The sequence below is a fragment of the Nothoprocta perdicaria genome, unplaced genomic scaffold (assembly GCF_003342845.1).
Source record: "Nothoprocta perdicaria isolate Ctin4 unplaced genomic scaffold, notPer1 scaffold_14, whole genome shotgun sequence".
In the NCBI taxonomy this organism is placed as follows: Eukaryota; Metazoa; Chordata; class Aves; order Tinamiformes; family Tinamidae; genus Nothoprocta; species Nothoprocta perdicaria.
The window spans coordinates 1,682,789-1,699,345 of NW_020454538.1; the positions used below are offsets into that span (position 1 = coordinate 1,682,789).

Sequence of the window (16,557 nt, forward strand, 5' to 3'; positions counted from 1 at the left end):
CGGCCTCTCCCTTTCCCACTCCTCCCACAGCCCCTGATCCCTGCTGTTCTCCTGAGTATTAAGAAAGGGGATGACCTACAAGCTACAGAGTATTTTAATCTTAATAATGGCAAAATGAGAAAGTCTGGAGCACAACAGAACCCAAGCCTTCCATTTCCCATCCTGGGCAGTCCGCAGGCTGAGCTGATTTGAAATAAATAGGGTTTTCTGCAAAGATTTTCATTTTGAAGGTAAGCAAACAGGATGTATAAAAATGACAAGCACACTGAGAACAAGCCAGCAACAACAGTCAAAGAGCCAAATAAAACAGCCAGTTTAAGGCAAAAGCTGGGGTTGCATTATCATGTTACATTTAATCATAATATAATAAAAGCACATGATGTAAGAGAACCGTTTTACTGAGCTTTTTTCAAGCAGAGCTTTGAGTTTCAATTACAAAGGCTCTGGGACCCAGTATTAAAGCTGCACTGAAAAACATGGTGAAAATGGGGTTATTCCCATGACTTGATGACAGAAGCAAAATATTTCTTCCCACACGTATCACATACTGAAAAGGTTGGGAGAAGGTTTTTTAACGCTTTAAACTGTGAAAAGTCAGAAGTGTTTAAAAGTGACCTATATTTGCATTTTCCCACTCTGTTTCTTTACACCTCTGCAGTTTAACCACCCCAAAATTGAAAACAGGCTACTCACATGTATGAGCGGGATTGTCTGCAGCAAAGGCTTCAAGCTGTAAGATTTTCACGGCATAAACCATATTGCATCTCTCTCTACAAATTGCCTACAACGCCAGAACTAAAAGCATCAGCTCAAAGGCAGCTTTACCAAAGGAGCTGCTGAATCTGCTATGGAGCTACAAAAACCTCAGACAAGAGGGCGGCCTCCACACCGCACAGAGGCAACATTGCAGACCAGGGTGTCTCCTCAGCTCTGCAACGGCATGTTCTTGTCTTGATCTACAGCTCTTAGTTTGGCACGTGAATTCCCTTTCGCATTCCCCAGCAAATTAAAGTTGTCAGTGTGCAGTTTTATTCGAGCATTTTCCACACACGCTTTTATCTTTAAAAAAAATAAACTTATTATAGCTCGCGTGGCCACCAATCCGCAGGCAGAGCCATTTCCAGAGCCTGCCCACGGGCACATATGTGCATCACACAGGCAGCAGCTCCCCCTCAAACCCTGCGGCTCTTCAGCTTGGGAGAAACGGCCACAGCACCGTCCTCCCAAAGCACCACGGAGACCAGCAACACACCGAGAAGTTACTAGGATGGAAACTCAACTAATGCGCTAGATGAATGAAGAACTTCCCAAATAAGAAACTTTATTCTATGGGTTTTATGCCTGCGAATGTTGGCAGCAGAATAAAGAGAAGACGCAGACGTCAGCAAAGCAACACGACCCTCTTCCCAAGTCCAGCTGGATGACACGAAACTAATTCTGGCTCCAGGGATCTAGAAACAGAGCAACACACCTTCCTAACAGACTGAACTTCCCTATTTTCTGAACGTAAAGCAAAGCAAATCAGTTGAGCTATTCCAAAATACAAACTGGGGAGAAAAAAAAAAAAAAGTTAGAATTTCTGTACCCTCTCTTGCATTTTTTTTTTTTTAAACCTTCGTATTAGGTACTTTCATATCACAACTATTGCTTTATTGCTTTACTGCAGTAAATCCCGAGGAAACAGCAGCTATTCCAGTATTTACCTCGGAGACTTTTCCCAAAAGACTAATCTTTTGATTCTTCCTATCTCTGACTGGATCAGGACAAATTTCAAAAGGTCAAATGGGAAAGCGGGCTGAGACCAGCGGATGCAATTGGGAACATAACAAAAAAACCTGACTAGCCCATCTGAGGTTCACTAGGTCTAAACCGTTAAAACTAGAGAGAACTAGGTACAAATAGTGGGAAAATGTTACAGAGCTGGAGCTGTTCAAGAGGTAGAAGCTTAAAGGAGGTGACTCCATCTGCATGTTCTTAAGCATTTGGGAAACAAATAATAATAGCATTACTACTACTTATAAGCACTGCAGCACCATAGCTACCTGGTGCAACGCGACCCTTTTGGGTGCCTCTGAGCTACTACTCACAATTAAGAAGGCTAAAATTAGAGAGCTTCCCACTGGAGTATCCCTGAGAAATTTAGTTCCCAAGTTTTGAATGCTAACAAGCATTAAATTACCTTGTACACAAGCTGCAACACAGCAACTCCTTAAAAAAAATTAAAACATGTCTGTTACCTTGCAGGCAACTAACGTTGTGGCATTGTACAAAGTTAGGAAAAAACCATGTGACAGCAGTCAAATTCCTTGCAAAATGGAAGAAAATACTGAAAACTGCATGGCTAATAAAAAAAAAAGTCTTCTGGTAATGATCTTAGATCTTTCTATGTTTCATACATCTCTTTTCAATGCTGTTCAACAGATACTTTCCCGAATTCCCAGATAAAACTCCCAAATTAAGCGTAACTACTTAGGCCTAAACGCATGTTAACTATTTCAGGTAAAGATAATTACAGAACAGGACTGCTTAACATAACTTTTATGTAAAAAATATTCAAAGGACAAGGTAGCTGAATTTCATGGGAGGTTTGGCGGGCGCCCATAGAAGACTTCCCAAGAGAACGGAGACGTTTGATTTCAGTGAGCCCCGTACCCAGCCTGTGGGTAAAGGAAAGCAAGAGAGACTCTTGTTACTGCGAGGAGCTGGGAATCCAGCAGCAAAGCCCTCTCACGCGGTTGCTTTGTCAGAAATTGAGGCTAAGCCAGTGCAGAACAACACAACACGGCGGCTGCTGGGAGAACCTACACACCCAGAGCTAACAGGAGTTGAGAGCGGTGCAGGTAAAGCCCAAACACACCACTCCTTGCATTGGTATAAACACCACAAGGAAATAATGTTAATGAAAACGTATCTGGATAAAATACATCCATGCCCGGCTGCCGGATTCAACTTCTAGGCCTTTCCAGGAAGAAGACAGCCATGGCAGCTACTGCAGCCACACGCAAGGAAGGATGGGGAGGAAAAATAAGGCAGTCTGTAACTGCCATGGAACAAGAGCTTCTCGTCAGCAGTTCTCCAAAAACTACAGTGAGATTTAAGGGTGTGTGTGGGGAAACCATTGAGTTTTTGTTTGTTTCTGGGAGGAAATGGACTGGTTTGTTCACAGGGCAGAAGGTGGAAGTGGGGAGGGCCAGAGGGGAGAATTGGTTGGAGGGGCGCTGGGCCGAGCTGGCGTCGCCCTAGAAGGGGCACGGTTGAGTTTCTGTGAGTGGAAATGACCTGCAAAACGCTGCGAGCGGGACCAAAACGGCTCTCCCCCCACGCCCAACCGCCGGCTCGAGCCGCTGCGAAAGCTGCTTTCAAACAACAGCCCCTGGAAAAGCGCCCCAGTCTGGCAGAAGGGTTTGGCACCAAACCAGGCGTTTATTTTCCACTGAAGTTACTTAAGATAAATTTAAAAACACAGGGTCTTCACCTATAGTTGTAGAGTTTTGTTTTTCCTGCCCAGAGACACTTAAGGAAAGGGAATATGGTGAAGTTGAAGGAGACCACACGGCTGCTGAGCAGACATGAAATTTATAAAACATGAACAGCCCCATGAGCTTCCATGGAAATTTGACAAACATTGCATAGATGTATCCTCTCAAAATTGAACTGCATGCATTTTAACTTGAGAAATGAAAGCAGTGCATCCCATAAGCCAGATAACTGATTTATTAAACATGTAAAACCGAGTGATGAACATTATCAATTGCATTGGTGCATTTTCTGCTCACGAAACGCAGGCTGTCTATGAGCTGCTATAGGGCGGCCACTGTTTGAAGTCTCAAGCAGGAGGCTTGAGTCGAAGTCCAAGTAAATTAATTCAAACCCTGTTTTTACTCCAGGTGAACAACCCATCCAGAGCTCTCCAGACACCTGCCCGCAGCTTTCAGAAACCAGCCTGGGATTAAACCCAGCTCCAGTCTATTTGAATGGAACACAAAGTAGATGATTTGTGCCCACCTAGAGCATGCCGTGCGTCAGCTATTTAGTTACCTCCATGTATCAGATTATTGTCATCTATACTGAAAAGAGTATTCTGGTAGAGTTGAAGATTTTGATACATGTGAGTACAAAATTACCATTTCTGTGAGCTATTTTGCCTGCAATGAAAGGACACGCACACAAAAACATATTTCTGGAGCAACTCAAAGTGGAAAGGGACTCACTGGCACTCCAGACTTACCAAAAACCAACCTGCAACTCTCATCTGTGGGAATGATGCAGCCCTAACTGCTCTCCCTCACGCTGCTTGCAGGACACTGAATTGTTTCTCTGCGGAGCAGACACCGGGCATCATCACAGCGCCGGGAATTCCGCTGTGTTCACTACGGACAAACCGACAACACAACCTCACGCCTGCCCATGGGATTTCAGAAACTGCCAAACCTCAGGAACACCACAATCATGATCAATCCATATCAATATTAATCTCTACTAGAAAACAATGATCCCCTGAAATTAAGAGGAAAGGAGAACGCCAATAAATATAGTAATATAAAAGGAGTGATTTTGCAGTCCTGAAAATGCTTGCTGAATTTAGGCTAAGACTTAGCGCTAGGCTTTGTTCTGTTGATTCTATCTGGTTAAACATTTCAGTTATTTTTACCTCCAGCACTTCCCCATTAAAACAGTATATACCACGCAACACAGCATTAGCCTCTTTGTTTTTTCCTCTTTAAAAAATTTCACTTTTTCTCCCCCCATGACAGAAGGACAGATAAATTCTGTTACACCCAAAAGCAGGTGAGCATTAATGATGGGTAGTGATGAAGAACATAATGGTTTCCCTTTGCACATTCGAAAACAAGTACCTGTAAATTAATGCTAAAAGCAACTGGCCTATAAAACAGCCATGTTTCCATGCCAACTGATCCCAGAAATACATATAATTCAGCAACGAAAAAGGAAGAGAATAACAACCTATGAACAAGAAAATAAAGAGAAAGCAGAAGTGCTGGAAAGATCCTGACCGTACCCAACTATTTTACCCAAACAGCAGCCACCACAAAGGATGCAATTTAAGGCACTGAATGGCACACAGCTAATGGTGCTTCCTCGCTGCAATACTTAAAAGCTGTCATTCTCCAGCCAGCAAGGCAAGCAGGACGCAGAACACCTCGATTAAGGAGGGAGCGCTCGTGCAACAGCAGTAATTCTTAGGGAGGCGTCACCAGCGGGTGACAGGAAAGCCCAGGTTACTGCTCAGTGCCCTTCTTTCCTCGGCATTTTAGTTTTGTCTTTCACTTGCTGGGGTTCTTGCTTTGTTCCTGATTCAGACCGAGCTGTGCTGGGGTCTGCAGTTACACTGCCTCTATGCGTGGATTAGATGCAGCCCAAGTACATCAGGAGCAAGTGGATTTTTACCTGCTAACGGGCAGCTCACACAGCAGTGTGTACATACAGAACTGATGCACAGAACTGACATTTTGTATGTGTATGAGTGACTTCAGCTTCCCAGCCATTACGAAGACACTTCCACTTTCCACATTCATGCAAAAAAAATTATAAAATCATAAACTTATGGCATAAACCACATATATACACACACACACAGAGTAACCTGAGTTATCTTAAGCAATGAAGCTCAAAAATACTAACCAGCAAAGAATACTACAGATTTAACTACAGCCAGATCAAGAAATTACTGTATTTACTGCCAAGCAAGCCGTCAGTTTGAAGATTTGCTCTTCTAAATGCAGAGAAAAAAAAATGATGGTCCACTAAAGGTCCATAAAACCTCTGCTGTGAATGAATACAAATTGAAGGAAGGAAAACACAGGTGTTTCTTAATAACACTTTATCTTATCAAGAGCATTTTTCTTCCTATTTAGTTCTTATAGCCATTTTAAAGGTCATCAGAGATTTGAAATTAATGAAAAAATGTGGTCAGATAAGTGGAAGCTGGAAATTCCCCTATCAATGCATTCTGATACAGACATCAGTAAAATACCAGTGTATTTTGCACGAATAATAGAGAACAGAAAACTGGAAGTGCTTGTTCCAATCCTTTTGTAGCTGTATTCATGTGAACACACAGATTTCATGAGAATGAGAAATGACAACAATAACATTTGAACGCACCACGCTCAAATTTAGAGTGTGTATAAAAGGAATTTTAGGTTCCTTTTACTAGCTCCACTCTGGATGTGGACCTCAGTGACGTCCACGGAGGAAAAGGTGCGACTACATGGCCCAGCCCAGACCCACACAGAAAGCAGGAAAGAGCAAGCGTTAGCAAAAATGCAACTTTCAAATGCGACAGTTGCTTGTTACCCCTTTCTAAAGGCATCAATAATAGAACACACCCATTTTCTGCGACAGATTTTGCCATTTAAATGCAAAAAAAATAAACTACTGGACTCAAAGTCCAGTAGGGAAGGCCAAAGTTGGACAACTCCAAAGTCAGCAGGATTATTTTAAATAAATTAGGGTTTAGATCACAGTCCTAGAAACATGCACATTGAACACCGAGCCTCTCTGAACTTTCTGTACAGCAAACTCTGCATGTTTTAGCACAACTTTCGTAGGAGCCAAAAAACGGCCATTCCCACGAGCAGAGAGGCCACTATTTCTGTGCAGTTCTTCAAACAGAAACTACTAACACGAGGCAGTGCAAGTTCCTGTTGCACTGCGTGCCAACATACACGTCTGTGTCCCACTGCATCATTCACTACGCCAAATCATTGGTAGAACACATTGACTTCTCATACAGCACTGCCTGGGGCAAGACCCTAAACAGTAACAGAGTAAAGACCCCATGTGATTTAAATACAAACAGGAGACAATAAAAAAATTAGAAACATAAAGCAAAACCCATCATCAACGGAGCAACAACCACAAGGGCAAACAGCAGCGATTACACGTTCAGCAACAATCGTGGTCAGTGGGTGTTTATACAGGCGAAGGAAGGAACACTGCCTGGAGCTTGCCCGTCAGCCCCCGAAAAGGTGTTGTGGGAATGGTCCCTGTCACCCAGGCAGCTTCAGGCGCTGACAGGAAAACACGCGGTTGTAAAGTTTTAGCCAGTTGGGGAATACTCTGCATTTTTCACCTTTTCCAATTAATTCAAGTTAGGTATAAACTGACAGCACTTGAACTGAATCAATACGTAATGGATGTAATAAGATGAGCAACTGCTCTGTAAACGAATGAAATCAGGGGCCCTCGCATCCAAACCAAACCACCGCGATTGCGTTTCACAAACCACGACGACTTCTGAGAACTCCAGTGCATTTCTAGAATAGCAGAGATGTCTGCACTGGCCGTAAGAGCATTTACAGGACAGTCTGAGGAGGAGGCTGAAAAAGAACGGTCCATATTTCCGTGGCAAGGAAGCAGGCTGTGGGGCAGCCCGACAGCCTGCGTGACAAAGACAGCCCGTCGGCAGCTCCTGTTCTACCACCCTATTAATGGGGGGAACTGTGTCCCAATCCACATCCAGGTCCTGCATGGGCCCTGTGGGTAACACAATAGTGACCCAGCCACAACTGTGTGGCTGTGGGAAGACCCCACAGCAAAACTTGCCAAAATGCCCCATTGTTTCAAACAGGGTACGTTCTCCTTGCTCTTTTTTATCTGACGCTTCTACATTACCTATCTTTACCGAACAGTCATCTCAAAATTCGTAATAGTCTCACAGTGTGCAAGCTCAGCCTGAAAGAAATTGGCTAGTGCTCCTTCTCACCCAAAGTCCAACTGTTAAACAAAACAGGCTGCAGTTGTCCTCCCACTGCCAGCCTTGTGTGTCAGCCCAGCCAGTAGGGCTCTGCACCTGCACAAGCCCCTGCGCTCGGACCCAGAGCACCCGGTCCTGCAGCCCCAGCACCTCCCAGCATCTCGGCTCTCTGACTACGTGCGTGTCCTGTCAAGCTCCCTGGTGAAATACGACTTCCTGATTTAAATATACGAGTTTTTCTTTTCTTTTTTTTTTTTTTTTTTTACTGTTTAAAGAGGAAGCAGTTTAATGGTAGAAAGTAGATTTTTCATTTGAAAAAGAAAAAAGAGCCCTTCAATCATAGCAGAATGTTTTATTCAGGGCTCATGTTCAGTGCCACAGCTGACTTAAGGACACTTACACTAACTCAGTTCAGCCAGAACCAGGCTACTTCCAAACCACTTACCTGCAACCAACTGAGACACAAGCCACGAGATCTACCAAGCACCAATCCAAAGCACCATTAACACCAAAATCCTGCTTTGACTTGGCATTTTTTCCCCTCCACAGACCTCGGAGGGCTCTTACAAGCGAAGTCTGTATCATTCTTCCCCCATTCAATGCATGCAAGAAATGAATCACTCCTGCTCCCTCCTCAGGCTACCTGTGTGCAGGAGGCGGCCAAGGCTGTATGAGCCCCTCAGTGCCACTGCCCACATTTGCTGGCACTGCTGCCTCTGCTCCCCTCTCCCTTCCACTTCTCTGGTCAAGAATTTGAGCAAAGTCACCCGGAAGGTTAGCAGGTCCACACAGCATCTGTCTTCAGTTCTTGAAGGGATTCTGAGCATTAAGCTGCTTCTTTAACCAAAGAGAGAAGATAAGCACCTTGAGAAGGTAATTCAGTCCTCACACTGGTGATTAATTTCCTAACAGAAGTATTTCAGTAAATGGCACAAAAAGGCACAAATTCCACACAAGTTAGATTTACACTAGCACATGCTTGCAAACCACCTCACAAATGCTCATATGAAGTGGTTCAAAAGTACATTTTGACTTGTTTTTCTCCTGATTCCTAAATCAGATCCTAATGCAATAGTGAAGTAAGCCTGGTTTAAATGCAGAGTTCCCAAAAAGGCATGTGCTTGATGGACTAACTTGATAAGCTGCACTGAATTACGTGTGAGCAATTTCTGAGGTCTCAGTGAAGCTTATTCACAGATTGCTACTTTCTCAATATGCATGTGGAAATAAAGAAATTTTAGATACAAGTTTAAAAACCAATCACTGCGCAATGCTTTTTTTTTTTTTTGCAATTAGTCTTCTAAAATAAAAGCTAAAGCTTGCTGGTTCTCTTCAGAAATCTGAGAGAGTATTAGATGATCTTTTGGGCCCTTTTCTCTGGCACCAATAATTTCTCTGACTGTAAAATCTTCAGGGACGTCTATAGTTGCTAGAACTTCATAACTCAGACTTTCTAAAGCTTTGCCATGCTTATAAGCCAGTGCCATGCATAAGCTAGTGCAAAAAAAAAAAAATAAAGTATAACTCATATTTCTTCTTTTTCTCTGATTCTTGGGTACATACTATTTCTTCTTTTGGAATATAGGCATCAATTTCATCAACAAAGCCACAATGCTCACAAACAGGAAAAAAAAAAAAAAAAAAAAANAAAAAAAAAAAAAAAAAAAGAACCTCAAAAGCAAGTCCAAAGATAAGTTGTTAGCAAAGTTATCAAAGGGAAAAAATATAATCTTCCTACTAGTTCAGAGTCTAAACCATCAGTAAAACAGACCATAACCTTTATTCATGGCAATGGGAAAACAAGATTCATGATTTTGGAGAGTCTTTGCTATCATGACTCCTCCAACGAAGCCACAGAATGTGTTCCCCAGCTGCAGACACCAAGCCAAGCCTGTCTTTGGATAAATCCTAGCAGAAGAGTTATCCTATAATAACTTTGGCTCGGCATGTAGGATGCAGCCAGGATCCTCTGGATTTTCATAAGCCCACTACAGTTCCCTTTGATATCAACTGGAGCTGAACAACTCAACATCCTGCAGGATCAAAATCTGCTAGGAAAGGAAAAGTTAAGCCTGCAGCTCACTGCTTCCCAAATTTCTGCTTAAAACCCACGCTCAAAGGAGGTAATCCTCAGTGCTGAATACATGATGCTATAGTCAAATTTCCGATGGCTGCAGGGTGGCCACGAGGTAAGTGTACTTGTTTGCCTCCATATTTGCAGCAAGAAGGAAAGTCATCTGGATTCAAAGAGTAAAAGCATGAAGCTTTTTAACAAAGCCATGGTAAGAGAAAGCCTCGAACAGAGGACTGTCAAATAAAAACAACACGCACAAGCAAACCCCAAATGCAGCGTATTGTGAAACCCTTTCAAAGCCATACAATGCTATGGGAATTAAGTCAACTTAAAACTCCCCTGCAATACTCTCGTCATAGCTAATTTGTGATTTCCTGTACTCTCAGTACCAGCAGCACAATGGAGCCTCTATTGTGCGCCTCCTCCCACAAGCTTTTAAAAAATGCAAGACATTCTTTTTATCTAGGCTGGCGTGGCTAAAATACATCCAGCTCCCCACAGATAAAAGGCTATTTTCTTAGATGTTGCTTTTTTTTTTAAAAAAAAAAAGTCTACTGTCTAGTTGTACGGAGTTCAAAGATCACACAGAAAGAGTGGCTAAGCTGCGGACCGGGAACCTCAGTCAGGGCAGATGTGGGGAGCTGCTTTAGTTGCAGGACTGCAAGGAAAGGTTCCACGTGGAGACATTTCCGCAAATTCAGGCAACTCATATGGGCTTTGACACTCTTGCAGAAGCTTGGAAAACACAAAACACCCCACACATCTAAATCTGACAGATCCAGTGAAGGAGATTTCAGCAATGTTAAGTACATGCGGTGACTGGCAAGAAGCCCTTCAGGTAACTAGACACACAATCTTCAAATACGCAGTTCTGTCTACCTGATTTTGCAAAAATGTTGGACTTCACACAACACTTTAAGAGATATTAAAGATACTGCATGAGATTTTGCATACTAAACTCCAGCAAGAGGCCTGAAAGCTCGTAAAATCCTAGTGCAGGAGGAGCACTGCCTGCAGTCATAGGCTTTTAGCATGGAGGAGAGAACTTGGTAAGGACATGTAGAAAACTTAAAGGTGGCTTTGGTCAGTACTTTCACAAACCTTTTTTTCACCCAAGAAACACTTTGTTTAGAAAATTACCTATGCAGTCCCAGTCAGCATGGGAACATGTCTCCAACATCGAGTTACTGGTAACCAGCAAGATAATTTCTCTCAGTAATGCTGATTATACAAACAGGAAAATCAACAAAATGAGAAAGGCTGTGATACACATTAATACTACTCAGTGAAGCACTAGGCACACACTAAGATGTCTGGTAGACCACAAATGTGAAAATGCTCATTAGCTGGCTGAAAATAAACAGTTTAACATATCTGGTACAACACATTAAGAGAAAAATAAATATCTGAATATCAGTTTAAGAGTTTGGAGACTGACTTGTGGTTATCTCTACTGAACACTGGTGTCCTGTATGACTCTGCAAAGACTAAAGCTATGTACTCAGCAAGAGACAAGCTGGCTGCAGCCCTCTAATGCAATTTGACTCAGGTGGGAATTGGGATGAAGTGTGGCCCTTTCATCTGCCTTTTCATTAAGCTGGGCACTTCATCTCCAGGCTGCGCCTTCCACACTGTGAGGATGCAGGAGACAATGCTCATTTTGGACAATTCAGCTTAAAACCAGGGGGGCAGCTCTTGAAAATGCATATATAGCTAAAATCCCTGCAGAAAACAAGGGAAATTCTGCAATTATAAAGATCTGAGGATGTGCACCAACGGCAAAGACATTAGTGGCTGTCAGCCCCTAGCAGCACCTCTGACTGACTCTACATATGACTAAGAGCTGCCTGAGGCTGCACTCTCTTTTCCTGCAAATTCTCCCGAGGATGAGCCCAATGTGACTGGCGAGCACACATCTTGGGAGAGTTCCTTTCTGGCTCATTCTCCCAACTTCTGACTCACCCAGGGGCTACGATGACATTTTGCAGAGTGGAAAAGAAAAAGGCATAAGTAGTGGAAGGGAAGGAAAATGCCCTGCAGAGCTGCTGCCCTCCCTGCTCCTGCTCGGACGCCGTTTCCGCCGCGCGCTCTCCGGGCATGACACAGAACATGCTTTGCTCTGTCGGGCACGGTGCTTTGCTGCACACAGTGCAGCCTCCTGCTGTGTAGCAGGGAAAAGCCAGTGGGAATGCAGAGGAAAAAGCCCTGAAGAGTTGGATTTGCTACTGCTGCTGTCTTGGGAGGGGGAAATTCCTACAGAGAGTGTGTGCATGGTGGGAGAAAGGGAGCTACAGGGACAACATCTCACACGGCAGCGGCAGTCAGTGCGATTCCCTGGGTGCATCGCGGGCATGCCAGCCTTGCTGCTCCCAGGACACACATCCTGAGGAGGCAGCAGCATCTCGGCTCCGCGCAAGCACAGTGGGCAGGGGCTGCAGCCCTTGATGTGAGGGCAGCCCCACTCAGAGCGTTTGCACACGTGGGAAACTGCGCCGGGCACCCAGGACCGGCACCGCTCTCGCGAGGCAACCACGCCAAGCACAGACGATGTTGCGCGCGCTTTATGGGAAAGGGAACGAGAGCTACAAGCTCCGCCTGCTCTGCGGGCAGAGAGACCACACGACATAACTGCAGAGCCTCCAGGAGATCCCACTGGGATGGGCCTCTCACTGCTCTTCCCACCGTGTCTGCACGTGGGATGGCACAAGCTCTAATCCATCGAGAAATACCGGGGTGTTCAGGAAGACAGTGCACACCCAACAACAATGTGAGGGACGTGGACAGCGGTTTGGAATTTCCACTCAGACACGCAGAACTGTTCCCACGCCTTCCTTTTCCTGTATTTGCACCTCAGGACTCCTCTAATAGATTAAAAGGCGAGGAGGAGGAGAAGGAGCAACTCTCCTTACAATGAAGCGGGGCCACAGGCAGGGCCAGAAAGCGCCACCGGCTCCTGTCCAGACTCTCATGGCTCGGCCAGCGCCACCAGAACGGCTGGAAGGGGCTCAGGTGCCCAGCAGGGACACCCCGACCTATCACCAGAACTAGCAAAACGTGCCTTGAAACACCCCTCATACAGCACAACTAGACAATCACGTTACCTCACGTTTCAATATGCAAGCTACAAAGCCTTCGTAGGGGAATTAAAGCTTTATACAAAAAAAAAAAAAAAACAAAACAAAAAAAAAAACCAGCCTTCCAACTACTCTGAACAATTGTTTCCAGGCCCTAAGACAACTTTTTCCGCTCGCTTTAGGGAACCCCTCTGGCTGACTACACTCCAAGTGCCCTGGGGGGAAGTCTCTCAACACGCTAAAATGTTAGAAAATAAAGGAGGAAGCAAAAAGAAAAAAAAAAAAGATGAAAATTGCAGAGATATAAAGGGTCATACAGAAAAAACACCAACATGAAACATGCTACTGCATTAGCAACATTTAGCTCAAAGGAATGCTCAAAAATTGTATCAAACAATGTCAATTTTCAATTACGTTGATTAGACACAAACTGGTTAATTAGCAAATGGAATAAAACAGGAAATAAGATATGTTTGAGATAAAATGATGAAAGTATTTCATAGAGGAGACAAGCTGATTTATAATTATTTTCTTAAAAAAGTATCTCTATGCTCTAGCACAGGCAGCATAAATGTGTTACTTAATGAAAAGAACTACATAGTAAACTGAATTCTCCCTTTACCTTGTGAACTCCCTATATCCCCCCTTTAATTGTCAGAGGCTTTTGGTACGTTTAGATGCTGCCTGTTTCGCAGGCCAGGGAGGTAAAGTCCTCAGTTTGGGCCCTGCTCCGGCCTCAGCTTTGCAGCAGGCCACGAGCTTTGAGGGATGTGCAGGGCCCACGGGCCCTCTCAAATTTCTCAGGAAACGGGGCAAGGCCATTCCTGGTGAGGCTCAAACCAATGGGAACTCCTGCCGATTTCAACTGAAAGCGGAATATTAAGAACACAGCCCCATAAGCACCACCAAGCCCCATAAGCACCACCAAGCCCCCAAACCAGTCTAATCGCAGGACTTGCTGCAAACCTTCTTACAGCAGGAACAGTTTGAGATGCTTGCTCTGCTCTCCCTTTCCTGCCACATAAAGTCACACAGCAGTTTAAGGCAGCTGACACTTTGGTGCTCTCAGATTCCCCAAACACTTCCGAGCCCACTGGCCACTCAGGAACACTGCGGATTCCAAGCACGGAGAATGATCCTGCCGTAATCGCTGGGCAGGGGTCCTGAAACGCCACCAACAACGTGCTGCCGCGCGGACGTGCTGCTGGCCACCCTGCGTGCGGCGCAGAGGCAGCAGGGCTTCTATTTGAGGAAATGTTATTTTTAGATGCACGGCAAAGGACGCTGGCCGTCCTTCCTCCATCGATGCGCAGATTCGGATGTATTATCATCTATGTCCCTAAGTGGCTGGGGCAAAAGGGAAGCAGAGGCAGAGACAAAGTCGCATCCTTCAGCGACGCGGATTCATTCTGACGCTGCCTGTGAGGGAGCGCGTGCGGCAGAGGACGTGGGGCTAAAGGGCTGCGCACTACAACCGGGATCCCCACCTTCAGCTTCGGGGCCTGCACTGAACGTGTTGCTGCGCCTCTGCTCTCACGCTAAATAAATAATTATGGCGCCAGGGAGCCTCAGCTGAAGCTGCAAAACCCTGAATACTGCCCACAAACGCAGGTGTCCAACACACAAGCAGCCCATGTCTGCAGACACCTCTCGAGAGGCGCAGCCCACACAACTTCATGGCGGTTAAGGAGAGAATAAAAACAGCAAGCAAGGCCCTGCAGTCCAAAATATTTGCATGGCTTTGAATAAATAGGTTAAGTGTTGTATTTCCCATAAACAAATTAAAGACCATATTGCTTCTCATGTGTCTTTACTTAAAAGACATTTAAATCTGTGTTTTCCCATACACTTATCACTCTTCAAACTATTTATTTACAAAACAATTTTTTTTCTCTCTCTCTCTCATTCTTACGGCCACTATTTAAGAAAATGCTTTGGGAAAGTGTCATTTCATTCCCCCTGCCAAAATGACCTACCGGCCCAGCCATCCAACTGTGGCAGATGCTCCTATTTGTAAAGAAAGGGTCTCCTTTAGGGTTCAAAACACTGTCAAGGGCCCAGCCCTGTCCGTGTAGCACACCACAGTGCCCAGCCTAAACTCTCCCATCAGACTTTTGGCTAAATATTGCAAATAAAATTATAATTCCTAGAAACAAGGACATCAGTAAATTGAAGCACTGCATGTTTTTAACAAGGCGCAGATGCTGTTTATCTTTGTGATGCAGAAAGACAAGTCCAGAACTAACTCAAACCGACAAACGTAAGGATGTTTCCAACTCATTTTGTCACACTCTCAGGAACTCTTGTTTTGAGCTAAAATACAGCGTTTACAACGATCAGCTCCTCACAAGCAGTTTATTGTGTGCCCAAGAGCTACAGGCTCCAGCTACTTCTTAACTGCACGTAACGCTGACCCCAAAAACTCACCAAAGCAGTGGCTTCAAAATAGCAGCTGCATAGACCGAACCCTTCTGCCAGGCAGGACTACTGCAATTCTCAGCATTAGGACTATTTCATTTACACTAATAAAATTATGTAGCACTGTCTGGAAAAACACTGAATGGACACGACTTTCCAGGGGTAATTTTGTTTAGTCAAGGACAGACCACTCCACGTTAGACCAAGTTATGCTTACGGTGCCACCAAAGAACACAGAGCAATTCTATTCACTTTAAAAAAAACAGCATAATTTTATATGTCTGCTTTATCAACTCATAGCCAAGAAAAAAAGATAGATATCAAAAAAAAAAAAAAGTGTTGGAAAGCTATTTTTCAACTAGCATAGTCTACTTCACAGTGAGGTTTTTAACTCTGCCTTTATGTTACATAAGAGAATGCAGGTGAAGTGTTAATTAATGGGCTTTCCACCTGCAGCAGCAATTATTTAAGTAGAAATAGTATTTTCTTGGTTTTTTTTTTTTTTTTTTGCTCCCTTACCACAGGGATAGAACAGTAAGATTCTGGATACTTTAACAGGGGATCAGGATACTCGCTAAGGGATCAGGATGCCAAATTGGGGCGTTTGCATTTTCTAGGACACAGGAAAAGGGGCCTCTGCAACGCACCTGACGGGTCACAAATATTCCAGCTTCTTTTAATTCACTGGAAACAGGAGGTGCAGCGTCCCTGCAGGGTCACAGGTCTCCCAAGGAGCTACAGGGAACATTATGTTTGGGTGTTTCACCATAGCCTAAAAGCAAACATTCCTCCCGCTAAGGGAAACAGTTACTAAAATATAAGGAGACGTTAAGTTGTTCAAATAAGCTACAACAGGTGAAACTTTGAAAAACCACCACCAATAACAGCATATTCCACAGAGCCCCTACAGCTCGGTACTGTAATTGATAATCTGCCTTTCTTAATTTGTTAGAGAGGACAAAAAAAACCCGAAACACAACAGAGTGAAACATATTTACACGGCAAACAGAGTCATTCACCGCTTTGCAGCCTCCTTTCCTATCGCCTGCTTACAGAAGGATAATGTTTATAAACAGAGTCTGCCCCACGTTTCCTTCCAGCTGTAAAAAAAAAAAAAAAAAAAAAAAAACAGAGCCACCTTGGGATTAACAGGAGAATTTCTCCCAAGCACTTCCCTAATGCTGCCCCATGTGCGCTGTCTCTTCTACCTTGGGATTCACCTTAAAAAGCAGCAGCAAAGCTTTTGCTGGCACCTGCAAAGGAAAGGGAAA

General features: G+C 44.2%; 1 protein-coding gene across 5 annotated transcripts in view; it reads right to left on the reverse strand.

Annotated features, from left to right (window-relative positions):
• CTBP1 (C-terminal binding protein 1) overlaps nt 1-16,557 on the reverse strand; it is a 172,681-nt gene that overhangs the window by 42,493 nt on the left and 113,631 nt on the right. Inside the window, exon 1 of one of the 5 annotated variants that reach the window (XM_026034228.1) lies at nt 16,507-16,522. The exons of 3 other annotated variants lie outside the window; for them this stretch is intronic. The gene's annotated coding sequence lies outside the window, so the exon portion shown is untranslated. Of the gene's footprint in view, nt 1-16,339; nt 16,387-16,506; nt 16,523-16,557 lie in introns of those variants that run through there. One more of the 5 variants, XM_026034229.1, reaches the window with a different exon arrangement.